This window comes from Lissotriton vulgaris, chromosome 2_1, assembly GCF_964263255.1.
Source record: "Lissotriton vulgaris chromosome 2_1, aLisVul1.2, whole genome shotgun sequence".
In the NCBI taxonomy this organism is placed as follows: domain Eukaryota; kingdom Metazoa; phylum Chordata; class Amphibia; order Caudata; family Salamandridae; genus Lissotriton; species Lissotriton vulgaris.
Genome location: NC_141687.1, coordinates 994501013 through 994507869, shown reverse-complemented (window position 1 = coordinate 994507869; position 6857 = coordinate 994501013).

Here is a 6857-nt window from a genome sequence, read left to right as displayed (position 1 = left end):
TGTTAAGTGTGTCTGAAACTACAGTGCCCTTCTGTTTTTTTTTCTTCAGGCTCTACAGAGTTTTGTGTGTTGTTCTTTTGAGCGACAATTATTCCAGAGGTTTCAGGTTTACTTGTTTTGTCCTGCAGTGAGTTAACAGCTTTAGAGACTTCATGTTTATTTGCTATGTCCTGCTGTTCGTCAACTGCTTCAGAGACGTCAGCCTCATTTGTTATGTTTGACTAGATCCTGGACCGGCCCGTCCGCGCCCAAAATGGCGCCGGTGTAAATGGGACTCGTAACTGCTGGTTGTGTACTGGTTGCTCAACCTTGAAATCACGAGATACATATGCAGTTTTGAAGCACATGGCGGAGGCTTTTCTGCTGTAGTGCGGCACCCCTTTATCGTTTCAGTCGCCATTCCGCCTGCTTTTGCTACACTGTGCCTTTTCCGCCATTCAGCTGTTTAGCGCCCGCTCTTACGGCTACAGCGTCTCGCTCACCATGTAGTTGAGTTGCTCCCACTCTTGCGGTGCAGCGATAGGCGGCTTCCACAGGACTCTTAAAATGGCGGCCGGCTCTTCGGATTTGGGCCTGGTCCAGTAAAATGGCCCTGGGACACCTTGGAACTCGGACGCTTGTCTGCCAGGGCTTGGGTTCCATTCTCGAAAGCGTCCCCTCAGCCTTGAAGATTGTACAAAAGTCTTGGGGGCCGTCGACTCCCGCAGGCTTCCGGTGGGGAGCGGCTGCCATGATTGCTCGTGGAATGACCACGACGGAGCCACGAGATGGTGGTGCTCTCATGGTGACGCCAGCTTCAGTCTGAAACATCCAGAAACAAGGTGGGGCTTTCTTCGTTTGGGAAAAAAAATGTTTTAAGCCAATGAAAAGTGTTATTTTTAGGTCACATGACCTAGTCTTACATCATTAGGAAAACAAAAGTAAAATGAACCAATGAAAAGTTTTATTAACAAGTCACATGACCTGTTATGCTTACGTTACGCGCTGCGCGGCGCGCTCTGGATCGTTTCCGGGAAGCTGCGCCTTGCGCACCGGAGCACTTCCGGGTGCGCTAACGCGTCGCGTCATATGACGCATTATGCGACAATGCAGGTCCAGAATATAGTCAAAATGTCTCCACCAACCAGCGGTCGGAATACAACCGCTTTCAGCAGTACAAAAAGTTCGGTTAAATTTTAAGAGCGGTAGCAACTCAACTACATGATGAGCGAGACGCTGTAGTCGCAAGAGCGGGCGGTAAACAGCTGAATGGCGGAAGAGGCACAGAGTACCAAAAGCGGGCGGAATGGCAACTAAAACGGTAAAGGGGCGCCCCACGACAGCGTGTCTTCAGGTCAAACGGATTGTGGGACATGGTCCAGAATGGAAGAGTCATCAAAAGGGAAAAAATTCCGCCGGACCCCGGGAGCCGGCCGCCTATGCCGGGGGCGATCTGGGGCCACACCAGGGCAACACGACTTGGGGAGGGGGCAGGAGCCAAGCGCCCCCTCTCAGTCCGCGCCATCTCACCGCCCCTCGGAGGCCTCCGTCAAGAGGTTTAGGGAGGCACCGCATCACATTGTTTTCCAATGCAGTCAGGTCCACAAACGGACCCCACTTACTTTGAATAGTGAAGCTGCAGCAGGTGCAAATAAGGTTTAAACAGTGTTACAAGAGCTGCTCAGAACTCTAAAGTATGGCACTCAACAACCAGGACTTATGCCATTTGTGTAAGGCAGTGACATGGAAGCAACTCAGGGACAAAAAGCATGAACGAACATTCACGTATGAAAATCTTATTTGGGGAAGGGGTAGAATCCAAACGCCCCCTCCCAGTTCGTGCCACTACACCGTATGTGGAAAATCTGAAGCCATCGTTCTACAAACTCTCAACCAGCCTTGGATGGAAAAATCTAAAAGAATGTACAAACTGAAAACCAGTTTTTGTGTGCATAGCATCAGCAGCAACGCTTGCTATCAGTGCATGAGTTTCATGCTCGATCGATTGAGCTAGCCGGATCGGGCAATAAAAAGTATAAAATAGTTATGTAAATAGTTATTTAATAAAATGTTTTACCCTGTTACTTTGCTGGTGTGTTGTATCTATTTATAATATTTGCATAGGGTTTGTTGTTATTTTGGGCGGGGTGGGTGGCGGAGTCGAGCTGTCTTGCAGCCATCATGGTGTGGAGCTCAGTTCATCTCACTATTTTCGTATTTCTCATGAAGGGTTGTACATAATGTTTGTATTTTAGCGAGGTCAAAAAGAGATCGAATTAGTGGTCTACTGATTTTGCTCGATTACTTTTATTTTTTTACACGATTTTTCACTATCTGCAAAGACTAAACAGAGTATTGCGACTTTGTGCTTGTTTGTAAATAGAGAATGATCCAAAGAGAACCAATTCTAAAACAGTAAATGCTTGGATAACAATCAATCAAATGGAGAGACAAGCAGGTACGACGGATTACAACGGGAGTAAAGGTCTGCGTTAACTACCCTTCACTATCTGCAAACAGAGAGTACTACTAACAGAAAAGAGGGGAGTGGGGGGGGGGCAGCGTTCAAAGCACATCAGCGTGCATAAACACGAAAACGTTTTTACCTATCACGTACTTGACATTTGACAGCTTTTGATATTTGCTATTAAAAAACCATTGAAATTCACAGAAAAAAACATAGGTTATAGTCGATATATAGTTAGGAATTTGCATTTACAAAACCTTGAAAATTCAGTGAAAAAAGCATTGGTTTTAGGCCATATATAGTTAGGGATTTGCATTTACAAAACCTTATTTTACTCGCATAAAACCATTGAAATTCCATATATAGTTAGATGCGCTAACTATATATCGCGCACCCGCAATCCACTGCTGATGATGTCACATATTACATCATTCATGACATGGTTAGTGACATCACTGATGACATCACTGATGACATCTCAAATGACATCACTGATAAAATCACTGATAACATCTCATTTCACATGACTGATCACATCACTGATGATATCATTCATGTGATAATACCATGAACCTCTTCAGACTCTAATATAACCTTAGATACAATCAGTGTAAACAGACTGTCACTCATCCATGGAGTTACTCACACACCTAGTCAATTATGCCAAAAATCAATCACACCTCCATTTTCTCAACTATACAGTTATACACACCTTACTTATTCAAACATATACTAACACATATTTACTTTACTCTCTTATACAATCTCTGATACATGTTCACAATGATCCATACAGCCACTCACACATTCACTGGCTCTTATGCACAGTTATTTATAGATGTCAACTCTCACATGTACTGTGTTTTACATATGTACTTACTTTGACATGTAGCACTAAGATATCCATTCACTCACTAATACACTCATGCACAGTCAACCGCCCATACAGCTGTTTCCACATGCACTTTTGAATCCATACATATAGTGAATCAACTACTCACACATCTATGTACAGAGTCACACACCTCCCAGCCACCCATACACACACACTCAGTTTCCCATACAAATACTTGGACAACCAATCAATAACCCATACAGTTACTCATATAGCTACTGATCAACATATGCAGCAGTTTGTAGAACAACAGATATAATGATGCACAAATTAAAACAGTTTAGTCACTAACCCATGCACTCAGTGAGACACATTTAATCACTCACTCATACAGTTAGTCATGCACCTAGTAAATCCTTCATCCAGACACTTATATATCCACTCATTCTTCAATATGTAAAACATATTTTAACTTTATAGAAACATACAGTCACTGGATGTTGTAATCAGTGATTTTATCAGTGATGTCATTTGAGATGTCATCAGTGATGTCATCAGTGATGTCACTAACCATGTCATGAATGATGTAATATGTGACATCATCAGCAGTGGATTGCGGGTGCGCGATATATAGTTAGCGCATCTAACTATATATGGAATTTCAATGGTTTTATGCGAGTAAAATAAGGTTTTGTAAATGCAAATCCCTAACTATATATGGCCTAAAACCAATGGTTTTTTCATTGAATATATATATATATATATATATATATATATATATATATATATATATATATATATATATATATATATATATATATATATATATAAAATAAACACCACTCCAGTTACAGAAGGTGAGAGGCCACAACAGGGGTCAGCAGGGAAGGCTTTTAATAAATTACAGCATAGGCACGATGCATTTCGGCATAGTAGCCTTCGTCAGATGCCGCTGTGTGTCTGGTGGTGTCTCCGCCCCCGCCTTGAAGTATGCTGTGCTGTTATCGATTGGAGGTTCAAAGTTCAGACCCCAGTCACATGCTCGCACTGTCACTGCTCCCAAGTATATATGGCTGAGATACCCGCCACCCCCTCTCAACACAATCCCCAAGGATGGGAAACCGGAAACGGTTCTGAACTTTTGGAAGGCGGGAGGGAGTGACCCTCCCGGCCGTATTTATTAAAATATGAAACAAAATCAAAACATTAAAATAACAGTTTCATATTATGTACAATTTCATTTCCACATTACGATGTTTGGCTAACCTTAACAGATCTCTAATACAAAGGTTCTCCTAGCCGAACTAACATCCTACAAAACATTTGACTTGAAATTGTACATCCTAACGTTAAGGGCCAACGGCAAGGTCGTAACCGGTGTCAGATCCCTAAACCAGAAATACCCCCCCTCACTTGTGAGGAGATCGACCGCACAGAGGCGTACCTCAAGTGCATCTACCAATTTCCCTTTGGACTTGACGGGGGCCCCAATGAACTCGACGCCATTTAACGGTCGTCCGAGGACTTGTGTGAGGTGTCTAAAAGGTAGCGTAAACCCCCTCCCGAACCCCACACAACTTACCGCATCTGCCGTCGCAGATGACCTGGCCCCGGGAAATTCCCCAGGAGGGCCCGTAGCCCCTCCTATCCAGGAAGGGGCCTTGACCACCTTTCCTTTCCTTCCGGCGGCCTATCCTTAGAAGGGACCGCCTCCCCGTTGAGGGGCCAATGGCCACCTCCCCCGAGCGCTCCCATCCGTAATGGGTGACGCACCCCCATAGGGATCTTCCAAATACTGCTCACCGATCATGACCTTACCGCCCGACCAAAATAAATACGACATTTACCTAGATTACTAAATTGTAAAACAATCATAACTATTACAAGCATGATTACTGGTCAACCCTAATGCAGGCTTACTTTATTTGAAAAACATACTGAAAAATGACCATTCTTTATTGCATACTCAAAATATCACGACAATCATCACAACCTGTAAGAAATAGAGTTACCACATCAAAACTTTATTCAAAACAAATCGCTGTCCTCAGGGGCTGGTGGGTGGGTCAAAATTGGCTCTTCGTTCCGTCTCTAGCTCACGTACAGCGGGGAGGTGCAGCTTCAGAGCACAGGAACAAGAGGATGCTTCCTTGGCTTGTTGCTCCTTTTATCCGTCTTCAGGGCGGGCGTAAACCCGCCCACGCCTGCCTCCGAGGGCGTGGCCAGCTGCGTCAGTGCCTAGGACAACCCACTCTAGGGCGGGAAAAAGGCGCGCCCCGGCTACGCAGCTTCGGGCATACCAGCCGAGACTCGCCTCCCGCCCAAGATGGATTCCCGGGGGGATCGAGGTACTCCACCATACGTTCGGGGGGACCAAATGGTCGCCCCATTCCATATGGCTGAGATACCCGCCACCCCCTCTCAACACAATCCCCAAGGATGGGAAACCGGAAACGGTTCTGAACTTTTGGAAGGCGGGAGGGAGTGACCCTCCCGGCCGTATTTATTAAAATATGAAACAAAATCAAAACATTAAAATAACAGTTTCATATTATGTACAATTTCATTTCCACATTACGATGTTTGGCTAACCTTAACAGATCTCTAATACAAAGGTTCTCCTAGCCGAACTAACATCCTACAAAACATTTGACTTGAAATTGTACATCCTAACGTTAAGGGCCAACGGCAAGGTCGTAACCGGTGTCAGATCCCTAAACCAGAAATACCCCCCCCTCACTTGTGAGGAGATCGACCGCACAGAGGCGTACCTCAAGTGCATCTACCAATTTCCCTTTGGACTTGACGGGGGCCCCAATGAACTCGACGCCATTTAACGGTCGTCCGAGGACTTGTGTGAGGTGTCTAAAGGTAGCGTAAACCCCCTCCCGAACCCCACACAACTTACCGCATCTGCCGTCGCAGATGACCTGGCCCCGGGAAATTCCCCAGGAGGGCCCGTAGCCCCTCCTATCCAGGAAGGGTCCTTGACCACCTTTCCTTTCATTCCGGCGGCCTATCCTTAGAAGGGACCGCCTCCCCGTTGAGGGGCCAATGGCCACCTCCCCCGAGCGCTCCCATCCGTAATGGGTGACGCACCCCCATAGGGATCTTCCAAATACTGCTCACCGATCATGACCTTACCGCCACAGGCCGGATAGCTGACCGGCTATCCGGACCCCCCACAACAACTCCTGCCTAAAGGTCATGTTTTAAACTCTTTAGCCAAGCTATGAGGTCTCCTATGAGTAACTCATTCCCCACCCGGGACAAATGAACCCCATCCGCCAAATACATACTGTCCCCTTTGATACAACCATGCGAAACAGAATGCAGTGTACTCGACCTAAACAATCTACTCACTTTGTTATTTATCTTCTTTACTGAATGATTCAGAGCAGAAACCGAAATAGCCCCCCGCCACACTTTCCGTGGGATCATATGGGACCATGCAATTGTGCACCCTGGAACTCTTCTTGCCAACCAACTTACTGTGGAAAGCATTGCCTCAAGAAGGAGTCGTCTACCAGTGGCCACCAAATCATTGCCCCCAAGATGGACTATGATTATAGACGG